Consider the following 17,227-nt stretch of genomic DNA (forward strand, 5'->3'; position numbering starts at 1 on the left):
TGCTGGGATTACAGGCATGAGTCACCACGCTCAAACCAATATAAGATCTTCATGACTTCACACAGGTATCTCCAGTTCTACTCTTTTAACCAAAATCTAGTCAATGTCTAACTTTCTATTGGATGTTTTACTCGAAATGTTTACAATTTCTTCCTCATACTTGCCCCAAATTGTGTACTTCTTCCCCAACCAAATCAGAAAATCCCCCCCTGCCAGTGGCACAACCATGATGTTAGTCTCCAAATCTGGGGCCATCTCATTTCCAGTACTCACGTTGTCTATCATCAACCTCGTTTTGACTGCCCACTCAGGGCCAGGCTTTTTTTGTCTCTGAAATTTCTGAAACATTCTCTTTTCTCATTTCCACTGTTATTGTATTTCAGGTTCTCATTATCTGTCACCTGATAACCGTAACCATTGCCTTTTTTGCACTCTCCTGCCCATGCTCCTTCCGGCCACGTATACACACCCCAACAGACAGCAAGCCCACAGCTGTCTAAGCAGTATCTTGAAAAGGTCTCTTTCATTAAGCCATGCTACTGCCCAGAACTACTCGTTGGTTTACATTCTACTGCCTCAAATCTCAGCTCATTTACTTAATCACTAGACATTTATTCAACATCTGGTATACCCATTAAAACTCTTCACAAGCTGGCCGCCTATCCTTCCGCCTTGTTCCCATCACTACACGGTGCATAATATGGGTCCATCTCAAGACCATGGCAGAGTCATTCCTTCATTCACACCATCTCCTATGCTCTTTCTTCATCTCTAATCCTCTCCATTCTGATTTCCTTCAAACAAAATTATTTCTATCTTTGACATCAACACTCTCCTGAAAAACACAGAGTCAGTTCAACCAATTTCATATTTACTCTTTACTCTTGAGCACTATTTCTTCCCAACCAATTTATGAGCTCTTTCCAGTAAAACTCCATGTCTTCCATTCTTCTGTTACTCCTTTGGGGGTGATTAGCGTGCTTTACATGCTGAAGAAACATGTTGGTTGATTAATTATGTAGCTCTCTTCCATCTGCCTACTGTGTGCACTATGAAACAACCTAGAGAGCTTTATTCATAACTATATGTACTTTAGCTACTTCAAGAAAAGCAGAGACAAACAAATAAGGTTAATGGTTATTGAATAGGAACTGATTGTCTTAAGCAGAGAGAATGCAGCCAGGTAGCTCCCACGGAAAATCATGTGGCCATATTTCTACGTAGTTTGGCACCCTCCCAAAATAAGGTACATTCTGGTAGACTATCATGTCTGGTATGAAAACACATTTCTGAAGCTTTGAAGTAGGGTACTTCTGATTAGTTGCGAATTCAAGATCAGAAGTATCTATAAATGTTTGCATTGATAGGATGAGTGGGATTGTTGGAAATGTTCCTGTAATTAGGATCTTGGCCTCGCATCCCTCGATGATTTGCATGCACAGACCCTGTCAATATGTTCCCAGAGAGTATAGTAAAAAAAATGTTAAAAAAAAAAAATACAGGAATAAAAATCAGAATTGCATTTCCTGCTTGGATTAAACGAGGGGAGACTTGAAGGGTGGGAGTTGCCCTTGCCTTTGGCCATGAGACAATTGTATCAGAGTGTTCTGTTTTGTTCTGGCTGGATAGTGTCTACTTATCAAAAGCAGGAAATTGCATTTTAACTTGGATCTGTAGGAGGCTGGGGAGGGGCTGGTCTGGTTAGGAGGGTGGAGCTGGGAGGAGGACTGGGGCAGAGAACAGTCAGTACTAGACCACCATAGGGCCCGCAGCCATCAGGAGAGTGGCCGGAATGGAAACTGCATTTATGGGGGGAGAAAAGACACGAGTTGAAGATAAGAGCAAGTTTGTCTTCTCCAGCTGTGAAAAAAATCGAGGACTTATTTCTCTGATCTGGAGGGAACATTGCTCCCACTGGAGAGTTGCAGCGTTCTTCCCAGCTACATAACATGAATGCTGATTCCGTTAAAGCCCTGAAGAGGAAATAAGTGCAAAGTTTTCTGATGCCAGATTACAGGCATCATTGATATTGAGATAGGAATATCCACATGCCATGAAAGAGCTTGGGTAGGGGGAAAATGAAAGGAAAGCATATTTTGTGAGCAGTCTTTTGTTTGTGTTCAGTTTATAATGAATGCGGTGAGAGATCTGAGGACTAATTTTAGCTAATGAAAAGACAATGAGAGCTATTATGTAATTTTAATATACAGAAATATGAAAGCAAAATCACATTTATTCACTCTTCTGTAAACAAAAGCAAATAAATACTAATTGGACATTTAGCAATTAAAATTCGATCTAATAGCATGCACAAAACTAGTCGATTCTTACCTTTTAAGTAGGTGTTCAGAAAGCACAGGATTCATCCATCTTCCAAGTAAAAGATGTGTGTGTTTTTGTGTATATGTGTATGTTTCCCACGGAAATGAAAATGGCAACAACAGGGTTTAAATATAAAAGACTTGGCGCGCGTGCACACACACACACATGCACACGCTCACACACAGAAATGTGGAATCTGTTAGAAAGACAACCTACAAGAAAAAATATGACTAAAATCATAACTGAAAGTCTACACTGGAAGTTTTTCTTCTTAGACTTTTTATTCTTTTATATTCTTGTAACTCAGGCCACACTATAATTATCATTCTGACATTATATGTTAGTGCAAATAATAAACACACAAAAACACTGATATTTTTCTAAATCTTGGTTGCTTTATTTCTGCTTGTTATTATAATAGTCTTTCAATAAGAAAACCACCAGAGTTTTTTTAATGTTACTGCAAATGATATTCCATCTTCTATAATAACATTAAAGAATCAAATCAGAAAATAAACCAATTCAACTAAAGGTTTATCTTCATTTGAAAAGTTTTATATTTGAGAATGGTGTACACAGACTTGGAACCAGATATTTACTAGATAGACTTTGCAGAGAATATTTAATATAAAAAATATAGACAGAGGACATTTTGAAGGTAGAATCAAAAAAGAAAGAGCAGAGAGAGAGAGAGAGAGGCCTTCCTAGGATTTAAAGCAGCTTTAGTGTCATTTAAAAAATGTTAATGTTTGTAAATTTACTTAACTACAGTGTTAAAGGTACAGGAATCTATTTTGTATTGTAATACCTATAGCAAGTAAAACCAATTTCAACTTTGTGGTTATTTTAGGTGTTTTTCGTGGGACGTGCCTAGGCTTGCCTTATTTTTTGAATCTACTTAGATCCCAAACAGTTCTGGTTAAAACATAGTTAATGTACCAACTGCGATTAACCAACTGTCATAAGACTCAACTCCCAACCGTCGACAAGCTTCATTTAACTAATTTGAGAAGTAGAAGTTTGAATTTTTTTTTCCAGGAAGGTAGCTTGTTTCCTTATTTCCTGTCAAGAGAGCCAAGTCCTGTGACCTGTGGTTAAAAGGGCTCTTTGTAATTAGGACAGGGAGTCTCCAAGTGAACAGTTCTCACAGTAGGAGGGAAAAATTAAAAAAAAAAAGAAGAAAAAGAAGAAGAAGCATGACACTGCTTAACGAAGTAATCGGAGCGCAGCCAATGCCGGTGGGCGCCCGCCGGGCCCTCTCCGCCGTCACTGGCTCTGTGTCCACTTTATGGAGCGCGGAGTCTATTAAGACCTTGGCGAGTGGTGGTGGTGCTCCCTCCGCCGTGCCTGCGCACAGACAACCAGAAACCGATCAACCGTGTTATATCAATAACATTCTCACACCAGGTTGTGTAAATTGATCTTTTACAATTTCTCTCGGTGACAGTCTCTGTAACCAACAAGATAAATCATTCCTCCTGTGGCTTTTTTATTGATTGCTGAGACCTGTATAAAAATTACACTGCTCAAGCTGCGAAGTGAACATCCTCATAAAAGAAGACTTTTTATTTACAATCAAAATATGTTTGGGCCCAGATCAAGTGCAGATATACTAGCTCAGAACTACAAGAACAGTGAAATTTAAAGACTCAGAGAAAACTCAAAGTTACAAAGAAACACTCCCCACCACCATAAACCGGCCATCACAAACTTTAAGACTACACACAATGTACCTCAAATTAAGATCACTATTTTCTTTTAAATAAAAAGCTTTACACATCTGATTTTAAAGTTAACAGTCGATAGAAAGCCATCTGCTAAAAGCAAGAAAGGAAAACTGCCACAACCAAAATCATCTTTGCAATAGATTTTATAAACTCACACAAATTGTACCCTAGTTCTTGTTATAATAGTAAACACGAGAACCTAAAACCCTTTTCACCCTGTCAAGAAAGCTTCGGACAAAATAACAGGACAACATGCACTCCAAAGATGAGACTTGGTCTTTTTTTAAGAAGCTTAATTCACATTATTTTTCCATCATGAAAATATCTTTAGTTCCGTTTTAAGAATAATTTCAAATTCTGGAGTACTTAGAATTTCTCAACCGTAGTTTAAATATAGACAATTGATATCTTTCGACATATTCTATACAAATCTTATCTTGAAATATAAACTCTTTTCTTTTCAATTCTAGCTTTATATTCTGTTAAAGGAATAAACACATTTCAATTCAAAAACACAGTTTTGAGAAGAGTTTTAAAGTTAAAAGTCTGTGCACAACATCCCTGAAACTTCTCGAAGTTTTCCTTTGGGTGTGCAATTTTGAATCACCTGCTAATAAATGTGGTGGCTTACGGCCTTAGCCCCAGAATTCACTTTTTTGAGAAAGTGCAAAGAAACGTTGAATCTTTTTGCATTATCTCATAAGGGGAGCTAAAGATGTTTATAAAATAGAGAGAATTACCCTAAGTTATTGCCGCCTAAAATCACTTTCTATGCATGCCCTGTAGGCGGGTATTGTGTTTCAACTCAAATAGCATTTCACAGACCTAAGAATCTGAGCGTAGCTTTTTGTATACATCTAAGCGCCAGGACAGACAGGACAGAGATAGTCCTTTTTGTGCCTTCCCCTTGAGCCTTTGCCCGGTTTCTCTGAAGCTGTGCTCTTTATTTGCAGTTTTAGAGAAGGCCCTTTCAACGCAACAGGCCGGTGGAGGAGGGGGAGAGAGAAGGGCTGTCTGGGCAGTGTCCTCGCTTGGTTGGCCAGGAGGAAAAGTGAGAGCGTGGAAGTGTGGTGTTCAGGCTGCCTCACCTCTCTGGGAGGCATCACTGGGAAAGAACAGCAGCAACAGGCACAGTGGGGCAAAGAACACGAAAGGGAAAAGGATCAGCTGGCTCCTTCTAGGAGCAAGGCTGGAAAAGAGATTGCTACACTGCGGATGGCTCCTGCTTGTGAAGGCAGCCTGTGCCAGTGCTGATCGCCCTAGGCCTGCTTGACGGCCCCGCCCGCTTCCTTCCTGCTTTCTCCACGTGGCCGCAGCCCTGGCCCCCGAGAGTGCACAGTTCAGCCCCGCTTGCATCTGGGCACTTCTTGCCCCTGTGCACAGAGCTCTCCTCTGCCCAAGTTCACCGGCTGTCTGGCTCTTTGCAACTCTTGATTTAGGGGTGTGTGTGTGTGTGTGTGTGTGTGTGTGTGTGTTGGTTTGGTTTGTTTTTTTGTTGTCGTTGTTGTTTTGAGACAGGGTCTTACTCTGGGCCCCAGGACTGGGTGCAGTGGTGCGATCACAGCTCACTGGAGCCTCGAACTCCTGGGCTCAAGCGTTGATTTAGTTCTTTGGAAGGCGCTGTGGAGTCTTCCCCTAGGGTATTTCCTGTGAGTCTTGACAGCCGCCACCAAAACCTCAGAAAAAAACTACACCAGGCGGTGCAAGGTCTGCAGTTTGGATTTGGGTGTTTGAATGGTGGCTTTCTCCCCCTTCCTTGCGTGGGAATGCGATGTCCCTTGCGCCCCACTCGGTGGCACATCCTCTCCATTTCTCCTCGCCTGCGACTGTGACAAGCCTGCGGTCGCACATTGTCAGCGATTGTGGGAAAGGGCCGCGAGCCTTTCCGCCGCTCCCGGCCGCCCTAATGAGGGAACAATCGGGCTACACGGCGCTGGCGGCGGGGTCAGGCGCGGCGTCCCGCACAATGGGCGCGGCGCCCGAGCTCCTGACAGCGCCATAAATTGGCCGTGCAAAGCCGAGCGCTAGGTGGTCCCCCCTGGAGAAAAAAGCCGCCGCCGAGGGCGCGAAAAGGCGAGTCCGGGAGCCCGCCAGGGAGCGAGTGGCGCGTTTTCCAGATCACCTTGTTGGAACTTAGCGTAGCAGAGGTCAGACGAGAGGGACAATAGCAGGGTCCCGGGGTGAATTCCAGGAGGGAAGCTGAGCCCGGCTCCCAGGTCGAGCTGAATGAATGAGGTGAGAGCTGAAGTCGGAGAACCCAGGGGGCCCCAGAGTCAGAAGGTCGCGGGGTCTCAGAGCTGGAGCCCCAGGAAGCCCAGGCTGAGGCCCCCACCCTTGCCCCGGAGAGAAAGGAAAGGCCCCCGGCCTGAGGGAGAGATTTCTGCTGCTCCCAGTCAGCTTTTCCCCCACTTTTTTCTTTCTTCTTTATCTTTTTTTTTTCTTTTTTTCCTTTTTTAATATATTTTAGTACAGATCTTGTCAGACGGGGACAAGATGAGAAAATCACTAGATGTGGGTGTTGTTTCTCATGGAAGACATACATATAATGCAAAGTACCTTTTGAAGTGTTTTTATTTTAAACCAGAACAGTTTTCTAAGGGGAAAAATGATTTTTTTTTTCAATTTCAGAGAAATAAATGACATAAGGTTGCTCTTTCTGGTTTTTATTTAGCGTCAATATGCTCTTTTTTTTTTTTTTTTTTTTTAATTTCTCCAGGGAACAGACAGAGAAATAGAGGGAGAAGGAGGGCTGGAGAGAGAGGGACTCTTATATGAGGCTTTCAGTGAGATTTTAACTGGGAAAAAAATGTATGTTAAAAAGAGTTAGACAAAATAACATCGATAAATGTAGCCAGGTATCTGGTTTTCATAGGGTGGTTCAGGAGTTTATGTTCATTGCAGGCTTGGGGCTGCCAAACTCCTTAGCCTGTCATATTCTCCCCAAACTCATGAATTTCAATCAAATGAGCCCAAAGAGTTGATTGCTAGACATGGTAACTATTTACCTCTGAAATTGTGTTTGCACATGCTGAGGTTGAAGGAGCTTCTCTTTTTCTTAATTATTTTGGAGGTCAGAATATGATCATGTAGAGGACAGAGCTGAACACAGGACAGGTGATGAGAGTGTGGGAGATTTACTACTACCCTAAGCAATAGCACATTCTGCTGGGTGCTGAGAATTTGAGGGGCCCCTGAGCTCCATATCCTCTTTAAGATTTCCAAATCACATCACACAAGGACTCGCACGAGGCCCAAGCTATGCTGTTAAAAATGAGAAGAGCCGGGGACGGTGGCTCAGGCCTGTAATCCCAGCACTTTGGGAGGCTGAGGCGGATGCATCATGAGGTCAGGAGTTCGAGACCAGCCTGGTCAGCATGGTGAAACCCCATCTCTACTAAAAATAGAAAAATGAGCCAGGTATGGTGGCGCACACCTATAGTCCCAGCTACTCCGGAGGCTGAGGCAGGAGAATTACTTGAACCCAGGAGGCAGAGGTTGCAGTGAGCCGAGATCGTGCCGCTGCACTCCAGCCTGGGCGATAGAGGGAGACTCCATCTCAAAAAAAAAAAAAAGAGAGAAGAAAGACAGTGATTATAAAGCCTGTCTTCCTGGTCTACTCTACTGTGGCTGGACAGTTCGATTTCCACAGCTCCAAGGCACAAGGTGCAAGAGTTAAGTTGGTTGATTGGTCCCCAGCCTCAGCGACAAGAGGTGAGCAGAGGGGACACAGGCCAGTGACGTTGCTTGTTCAACCTGATTCCCTTCACCCTCCCAGAGGCAGGGGAACCGCCCCCCCACCCCACAGTGATAATGTATCTCAAGCTTCCTCCTTTCTTGGGTAGAGAGGAAGTAGTCACACCCAAAAAAACAGGTGGTGAGTAGGTAGGGAAGGGGGAACTATAAATAATCCAAAGAGGTGGCTAGAAAGGCAGAGAGGAGATGATGGGAGAGAGAAAGGTTATGCTTCCATATAAAAGGCATGAGCCACTTGACTTGGGGTAATCTGAAGGATCTTTTGTTTGTTTCATTGATTTTCCTTTTTTATTATTCTCTGAAGTCTGAAGCCTAGGGTTGCCTAAAAGACAGTGAGTTCTTCTTATCTCCAATTTTTCCTGAGGTAGGAAGAACACTGTGGAGTAAGGAGAAAGCAGATATGAGTAGCCTCTCCAGGAAGCAATGTGACTGAATACTCTATACAAAACCACAAAATTAGATAAATACGTATTTAAGTGTTATTCCTGAAAGCTGGAGAAAAAAATCTTACTTCTAAGGTAAGTCGGATTAAGTTTCTCTGTTAATCTGATTATGTTTGAATACACGTGACTTGCTTCCTGAGGGTGGGTAAGAATTGATAACTTCTTGGAGCAGAGGATTACTAAAAAGCCATTTGGAAGCAAAAAGAACATGATATATGTTCTAAATTAGGGTCCTAAATTAAGTTGAACAACAATTCTGTTCATATCCTTCATGTTCTTTCCAAAGATCCCTATTAAAATTATATTTTTAAATAATGTACATAAAATAGGAGCTAAAACTATATCTTTTAAAATGTAGGGAAATTATCCACAAACAGTATTCTAAATAGGACAAACACAAAATTTCTTTAAAATGGAAAATGGGGGCATGAGAGAAGGAGGAGATAGGAATTTCTAAGTTATAGCATGTTATTCTTTCTGAATACAGTATTGATTTGACATCCACAAAATCAATATGGAAACATATACACATGCAAAATTCCCAAACTCCCCCCAAAATTTAATCTTGAAAACAATACTAGTCTATACTTTAAGAAAACATTGCAAAGGATAATTCATTCTGTTCTTTGATTACTTAAAACTGGAAAATCCTTTTCCACTAATAACCTGTTATTTCAACAGTTTAATTAGTATAGTTTTATACCATTTAACAGTTTTATAGTACCTGGAGTGGTTAAAAAAATTGTAGTGCCAAAATAAATTTGAAGGATCACTTGGAATTAATATCCCTACAGACTTTGCATTGTACACTGTTTAGTCACTCTGAAGAATTACAAAGACTTTGAAATCACAGCACTTATTTGTGATACTATTAATATTTCTTCTTCACCTCTTATTATGTAAACATAAATGAGTGTACAAAAGTACACAGTTTTCCTTTTCACTTGAGTACATTTCCCATCCCCTAAGGGAAAAGACGATACACTTTTGGATTCTTCAATGATGTCATTCAATTGTTTTCCATGTAAAAAGCTTGAGTGATTTCTCTGTTTCCCACCTATTTCCAAGTTGTTGGAATAATACATTTAAGTAAGAGAAGGAAAAAATAGAAGAAAAGATATTATTATTCTAACCTTGTATTATAAGCAGGTCACATGTTCTTAAATAATTGTTTAGCGAAGGAATAAGAAAATGTGATGCTTGGAAGAAAGAACGCACTGCCGAGAGGCCTTGTTGCTGAGTGTGCTGAACAATAGACAACCTCTAAGGATGCCCGCCTGCAATTCCAGCTCTGCCATCAATTCACTGTATGCCTTTGGGTAAGTCACTTAACCTTTCTGGGTCTCAGTTTCCCCATGGGCAAAATGGTGGTTATTATAATAGCCCTCTTACCAGTATTTTGCAAAGAACAATGATTACAAATGAATGCAAATCATCTTGTGTGTGTTAAGAATGACATACAAGTGCTAAGAAATAGCATAAGCTTGTAGTTCACAATACATTTTTCCAGAAACAACAGGCACATGTTGCAAGCATAGAATGATAACAAGAATTAAGGACCACCAAGCCAATTACAACCAAGGGAATCCTTTAGAAAGAATTCTTGAGACACTGGACCAAAATGGCCAAGTGGGAAAGGAGAATTAACTCTCATTTTTTAATTTAAATTATTATCAGGAGTAATGTTGGTGTAACAAACGATAACATATACTTAGTTTGAGTTAGTCTAAATTTCTTCTAGAAATATTGATTGAGCATTACATGTTTTCTATGTGGAAAGCAAATACACAACTTAGAGAAGGTATTTCATGTAAAAAAAATAGGATGTCTTGTTTAGGATTCATAGTGCATATCTCGTTCTGTAATACAGGAAGATTTCACAGGTAGCTTCTTAAGAGAATGAAAGAACATGTAATGATTAGCTAAAAAGGTTCAGTAATGCTTTACTTTTGTTTGGACTTAAGTGGAGCAGTCTTTATTTGTACTGTATTTTTTATTAAAATTGAATATTTGACGTGCAATAACCTATGCTTTTGCATTCACATTTACTTCTGAAGAATCAAAATTTTCAGGTTTAAAAACAAGTTATATCTAAAAGCACGCTCAAAGTCATATGCAGTCATATATTCTTTTTAATTAAATCTCAAAGATGAAAAAATGACAAATGAAGAGCATATAATACTGACGATAGCAAAAGTTTCATAGTCTACACACAGACAGAATTATTACAAATCAATAAGACAAACAAGTCAGTAGGAAAAGACAGTTGGAATGAACAAGCAATTAGAAAAAATAATAAATACAATGTCTAACTCGCATATGAAACAGTATTTAATCTAAATAATAAACTAACATTAATATTCTGTGCTATACATCAGGTAGTAGATGAATACATTGATACTTTCTGAAGAAACAACCAGAAGTAACTATCATTCACTATAAAAAGTGCTGTGCCTTTATCCGGTCCACTTTATTTCTTGGAATCTGTGGTTAAAAAAAAAATCATCATCACTATTATTACTGTACCCTAAGATTTAACTATAGGGATAAATATTACAGTATCATTAAATTAAGTAAACGGGAACAATTCTAAGTGTGTGACACTGGAGTAGTTGGCTAAATACAGTAGGATATGTGTATACCATGCAATGTTATAAAGCTGATAGAAAAGATGCTGTGATGGAGAGGAATGCATGACAAATAGAAGGATATTTAAAACATGTTAGATGCAAAAACAAGTGAGAAACAACAGACAGTGCATGGTCCCATTTTGAAGAAAGAAAGAAATATCAGGCAGGATAGGGTAGCGTATGCTGTAATATAACAAAAACACAAAAATGTTAGAGACTTATAGCAACCAAGGTTTAGTGCCCATCATACTCCAGGTCCTCTTGGCAGCAGGGAGCCCTGCTCCGCATCCCCTCACTGTGTGATCCAAGAATACAACAGTCACCACCTCAAACATGGCCGCACGGCAGCAGAGTCAAACAGCGCACCCGAACTGGCCTCCCCAGCCTAGTAGCCACTTGGCGCATGTTGCTATTGAGTACTTGAAATGGGGCTTGGGTGAATTGAGATGGATATAAGTGCTAAATATATACCTGATTGCAAAGACTTTGTCCGAATTAAAACAGTAATTATAAAAGGATATAAAATACCTCAATAATTTTATATTGATTTCATGTTGAAATTATATTTTCAATATGTTAAAGAAGATATATTGTTAAAATTAATTTCACCTGTTTCTTGTACATTTTTAATGTGTTACCAGAAACTTTAAAATTACACACCTGACTCAAATCTGTGGGAGCCACAGTGCCCTAGAGGGTCTTGCACTAGCAATTGAATGCTGTACCTCATTGGCTCGAATCTGTCACATGACCACACATGTGAGGCCAGAAAATGCAATCCCACAATGCAGCTGGAAGACCACTAACTGGAAATCAATGGTGAAAAGTCCTAAGAAATGCCATAGAAAGAGAAAGAGGCAGGGGGCCGGCAGGGGCCAGAACAAATTTTGGAAAGTATATTTAAGATCATCTGGGTTAAATGTGTGTTACTTGACACCCAAAAATTTACTTGGAAAGCCCTTGAGAATACCTCCAGGATCTGAGCCATCAACCTCTAAAGCAACCATTAATAAAATGGAGTCATGAGACTGCCCTATAACAGGTTGTGGAAAAAGAAATGTCTCCCATGTCACAATAGTGTGGACACAGAAGAAGATTAGCAACAATTTGGGCAAAATACGTACACACACACACACACACACACACACACACACAAAGACAGACATTTGAAAACTTTGGTTTGCTGTTGAGCTGCTTCTTATCTGGGCTACTCTGTGTGGAACACTCCATGGTGAGAAGCAACAGGGATTTATTGACTGATCAGTCAACGAGTATTGTTCTCCTGAGAAAAGCTGAGAGGTCGGCAAATGTACGCAAATGTTCAGGTATGTCCATAAGTATTGAAAACCCTGAAATACACATTCCAAAAACTACACCATTATTGTCATTGGATCCTGGAATCCCATGTGATTTTAAATTATTTTTCCTTATCTTTATTTTCAGATCATCTATAAGATATGAATGATGTTCAGAATTACTTGTCATGCCCTTTGCTTGGGGCTGGAAACAAGATGCAGTCACATAGATTTCAATGGAGTGTGTACTCTAGAGGCAGACTGCCTGGGATCATAATGCTTGCAGAATAACCATTGACAGCTTCCATAATTTATCTCTTCCCAGGTTAATCAACCTGTAAAATGGGGTAATATCTGTTCCTCCCTCATAGGGTTGTGCTTAAAAATGTGATGAGATTATAGGTGTAAAGATGTGAGAACCCGCAGACACCTTTCCATAAATGCTACCTATTATTATTAAATTCTAGCTTTCTTTCAGTTTTCAAATTTAAAGTAAAGACTAAAATCAGCTGAGATATACTCCAATCTCCAGCTAATGTTTGGAGAAGCATTAGTAATATTCCCTTCGTCTTTCCTCACCCTTCCTTTTAAAGAACTCTAACTGGGAACATGCATTTATTTCCCTCATATCTGTATAAGCCATTGATTAGTCAGGAGAGAAATACAAAGACTTTCACATTTTTGCTGCTCTCTCTCCTGAATTAACACTCCACTTCTGAATTTAAGGCAGCAAAACTCCATTCAGTGTTTTAAGAGTGGGTAAAATATATAGAAATGAGAAAAGGTTTGACAAGCATCAATGTGAATGAGACTAGAGAAATAACATTCTGTATATGAGTGCTTTTCTTCTAAACGGTCTTACCAACTTTCAAGTGATTAGATAATTTTGTTTGATTCCCTTCAAATTTACAAATTAATATTTTTAAGAGATGGAGTTAATAACCAGTTAAAAACTATAAAGGCTTCCTCAATTGAAGTTCGGAGTTTTGCTATCTAAAACTGACTTAGAGTTACAATAAAAATAGCAATATCATGCAATACTATATTTGTATTTCTCAGTTCAATTGCTTTTTATTTTCAAACAGTATGCAACTAAGACATGCCTGAGTGAAGTTTCCTAGGAGCCAAATAATTAATCCAACATTTATCTGAAATGCTGAACTAACTTGCACAATTCTTCAAATGACTATCACACCTTTGATGGGGATATACAAATTGTTTCAACCTGAGGCTTGAAAAGATGTGTCATAAAGCATTCTGATTAATCAAGAACACGTTGTAATTTGTTGCATTTGGAATGTAGCTACCTAACTTCCTGAATACTTTAATAAAATACCTGTAAAATTACACAATCAAACCTATACCTCCACCAAGCAAAGTGACAGAGATGGTATAACATTAACAAAAGGTAAGAGAAGGGTAAATTTCAAAAGGTTCTAGCTGTTTCTGTACTCTCTGTACTCTTACAGTGAAATCAAGAGCTGAAAAAGATTCTAGGTTTAAAATTCAATTAAAGCAAACACTTTTGACAATTATTTTACTAGTTGATGTAAAAAATACATTTTTTTGGTCTAGTGCTTTCGTTATTTGCCTCTTTTTAATTTTTTCCTATGTATGGTTTTATTTTAAAGTTCCACTGAGGCAATGTACATATGCCAGCCAGAAAATGCAGATATTAAGGGATTTTATTCATAACAGGCTAAATTTGTCTCTTGTGAAAGATAAAAACACTTTAAAGTTGATGAGTCTATGATTTTAAGTAAAATCCTCATTCAAATGTGATTGCTTTATAGGTTTAACTCTGGTCAGAGTAATTTGTGTTCTTTCTATATATTACTCCAACTATAATAAAGCTGTTTATGCAAATGTGAAATTGTTGCTATTGCAGAATCTTTCCAACCATGTAAGGTTGTAATGTTAAATTCCCATTCACGATCAAAATTCCACATATTTACAACCTGCAAACATCCAAAATTCACACTTCAACATCTGTGTGGCTGCCAACTTCTCCTGAAATCTACAGCATGCTTTTTTAGAAGTGGAGGAAAAAGAATAAAAAACCTGAGGTAAGTGCAATTCAATAAGTACGCTAAATATTTACCAAATGTTTGTTATGAAATACATTTTATTAACTGATAACACTTAGAAACTGATTAGGGATGCAAAAGCCTTATGAAAAAGTTTGCAGAATTTTTATAGCAGACTCATGAATTTAAAGCATGCCAAAAACACACAGTATGCACAATTCTCGAACACGAGCCTTGGAAGTTTTTCATTTACAATCTTCAGTTTCTCCAAATTCCTTTTGTTCTGCTAACTTTGAAATCATTCTGACAGTAAGTATTGTGGCACTCTTAATAAAACCTTTATCTTCTCATATTCTCTCTTATGGAAAAAGTCAAAAGTTTCTGTCATATCTAGTATGCTAAATACCTTCAAAGTAAATAACTTAAAATAATGTATAATATTTTCCCAGATCTTTTAAAAATAGTTTAAGTAATGTTTCATGTTTCTGCACATGTTAAGTGGATTATGAATTAGTATTTTAATGGGATTATGAATTATTAAAACTCAGACCATAGTATGCATAGACAACCCAATTTCTTTTCGAACATCTTTCTTTTCTTTATCACATCTATTATTCCTTCAACCGTATTCTGGTCCCTCTGAATTTGGAGGTATTCGAGGAAGGTGATAGATTTTGCAGGGAAAGTGCGTAAAACGGTAGGCTGCTCCAACACAAGAGCCAGTTGCCGCCTTTTGGAGGAAAAGGAATTACAAGTTACACACAAAAAGTGACTATGTGCTACTCTGCCGCACATCTGGTCACTCTGGAGGGTCTTACTCTGTGTTGGAGTTTGCATCATGATGTGCTCAGTGACTACAGCTCTCTACCCTGGAATCTCTCTATTTTCTAGTCTGTTCCCTACAAGACTCAGATAGAGACATCTCCTCCACCAGGGCTGCCTTGTGTAACACCCCATACTTACCCACTGTGTTTCAAGGACAGCTATCATTTCCCCTGAATAGCATGTTGTAGTCTTATTTCTGCCATTAAATCTGTGTTGCCCTTCATCATGTGGCCTTTCTGAGCCTCAGTTTGCTCTTTTGTAAAACATGAATACGTTATAATACTAAGTAACATCTTCCTTGTTATTTGGTCATTATTGCTTCTGTAAATTCCACTGCACCTCCTTCGCTCGCAAGTAATTTTTGTGTACATGACTAAATGCACATGGAATATTCATACAAGTAAGTTATATCACTGCATTCTGCTGAGGCACAGTTTTGTTATGTTTTGTTTTGATTTTTTTTTTTTTTGGTTGTATCTTCCAACCAAGTAAAAATAAATACCCCTGGGATGTTGAGGCCCAAAAGATAAAATGCAGTAGAAATAAATAGGAAGCTATGCATTTTAGTTTGAAAATCAGTTCCAGAGTACAGTATTTATGCATCTGACAGGCATTTGTATTAAGCACTCACTAGGTCCAGGCTGGGCTCTGAAGACACAAAGCTTTTTTTTTTTTTGTAAAGTCCCCATAAGTAATAAGCTCACAGGCTTACAGTATTGGCAAGAGGGAAGAGACAGATGATGGACATTTAAAAAATACAGTACACATTTCAATAAATACTATGAGAGACAAGTACCTATTCTATGAGAGCACAAAAAATGGAGAAATTAATTTTACTCCTGGGAGGGTGCAGGTTGGGGAAGCCTGAGAGGATTCTGAAAGGGGAGAAAGCTGTCAGGCATTTGGCTAGTAGTGGCTGCTAGCATTGATTCACCCAGCTTCTTGCTAAGATAATTATGAAGATGGAGAAGATAAGAATTCATACTATCACCAGCTAATAAGTTACAGATAGTAATTTGCAGAGCCTATCCAGCCAGGGGCATCCTACTTTTAACCAGGAAACGAAGCTGCCTCTCAGTCTAATAAATGACAGCATCCTGTTCCAGCTAAGCTGATTACACAATTGAAACACTAAGAGAACTATTAAATTACGAAAGCATTTTTTCTTCCAAGAAATATGTAAATAAAATAATGTGGTGTTTTTGGCATTAGGGCATTTTTATTGCCAAAAACTTGAGTAATGTTTTATTGCATCTTTAGAGGAATGACCTAAACCCTTTAGGATTGTTTTCTTTTAATCAATAAAGACTACTAAGGCACCCCACGGCAGCTGTTACTTACCGCTAAACTCCCCCTTTACATGCTCTTCCATGTAGAAGCTGTGACTATTCTTGTGCCAGGTGTTCCCAAGAATCATGCCAAAAGTATGCTCTTTAGATGTGCCTAGAAAAAAATGTCCTAAGGAAGTACATTGAAATGTAGGGTGAAATTCTAGGAAATATTTTCCTTTGGACCTTTCTATATATTTTAAATATTCTACCAAGAAAAGACTTTTAAAATCAATCAAAGAAATATCATGTGCTGTTGGGGATTTTTAAAAATTCTATAGGATTATGACCAGGCGAGGTAGTTCACGCCTGTAATCCCACCACTTTGGGAGGCCGAGGCAGGTGGATCACGAGGTCAGGAGTTCAAGATCAGCCTGGCCAAGATGGTGAAACCCCATCTCTACTAAAACTAAAAAAACATTAGCTGGACGTGGTGGCACATGCCTGTAATCCCAGCTACTCAGGAGGCCGAGGCAGAGAATTGTTTGAACTCAGGAGGTGGAGGTTGCAGTGAGCCGAGATCGCGCCACTGCACTCCAGCCTGGGCGACAGAGTGAGACTCCGTCTAAAAAATATATATATATATATATACTATAGGATTATGATTTTGCTTTTTAAAAACCTGGGGGGGGGGGGAAGTAGCCTAAGATACATATAGAACTATAGTGACTTCAGCTTTATTGCATGGTTTGTTTTCTCATATTTTCTTTCCTTTCTTTTTTTTTTTTTTTTTTTGAGATGGAGCCTCACTCTGTGGCCCAGGCTGGAGTACAGTGGCATGATCTCAGTTCACTGCAACCTCCACCTCCCTGATTCAAGTGATTCTCTTGCCTCAGCCTCCCAAGTAGCTGCGATTACAGGCACACGCCACCATGCC

General features: G+C 39.1%; 1 long non-coding RNA gene across 1 annotated transcript in view; it reads right to left on the minus strand.

The window, feature by feature from the left end:
* Positions 1 to 3,617: 3,617 nt before the first annotated feature.
* Positions 3,618 to 17,227, minus strand: part of LOC126933946 (uncharacterized) — a 61,155-nt gene continuing 47,545 nt past the window's right edge. Inside the window, exon 3 of the long non-coding RNA XR_007718775.1 lies at positions 3,618 to 3,669. This is a non-coding gene — a long non-coding RNA (uncharacterized LOC126933946). The remainder of the gene's footprint in view (positions 3,670 to 17,227) is intronic.

The sequence above is a fragment of the Macaca thibetana genome, chromosome 13 (assembly GCF_024542745.1).
Source record: "Macaca thibetana thibetana isolate TM-01 chromosome 13, ASM2454274v1, whole genome shotgun sequence".
NCBI lineage: Eukaryota > Metazoa > Chordata > Mammalia > Primates > Cercopithecidae > Macaca > Macaca thibetana.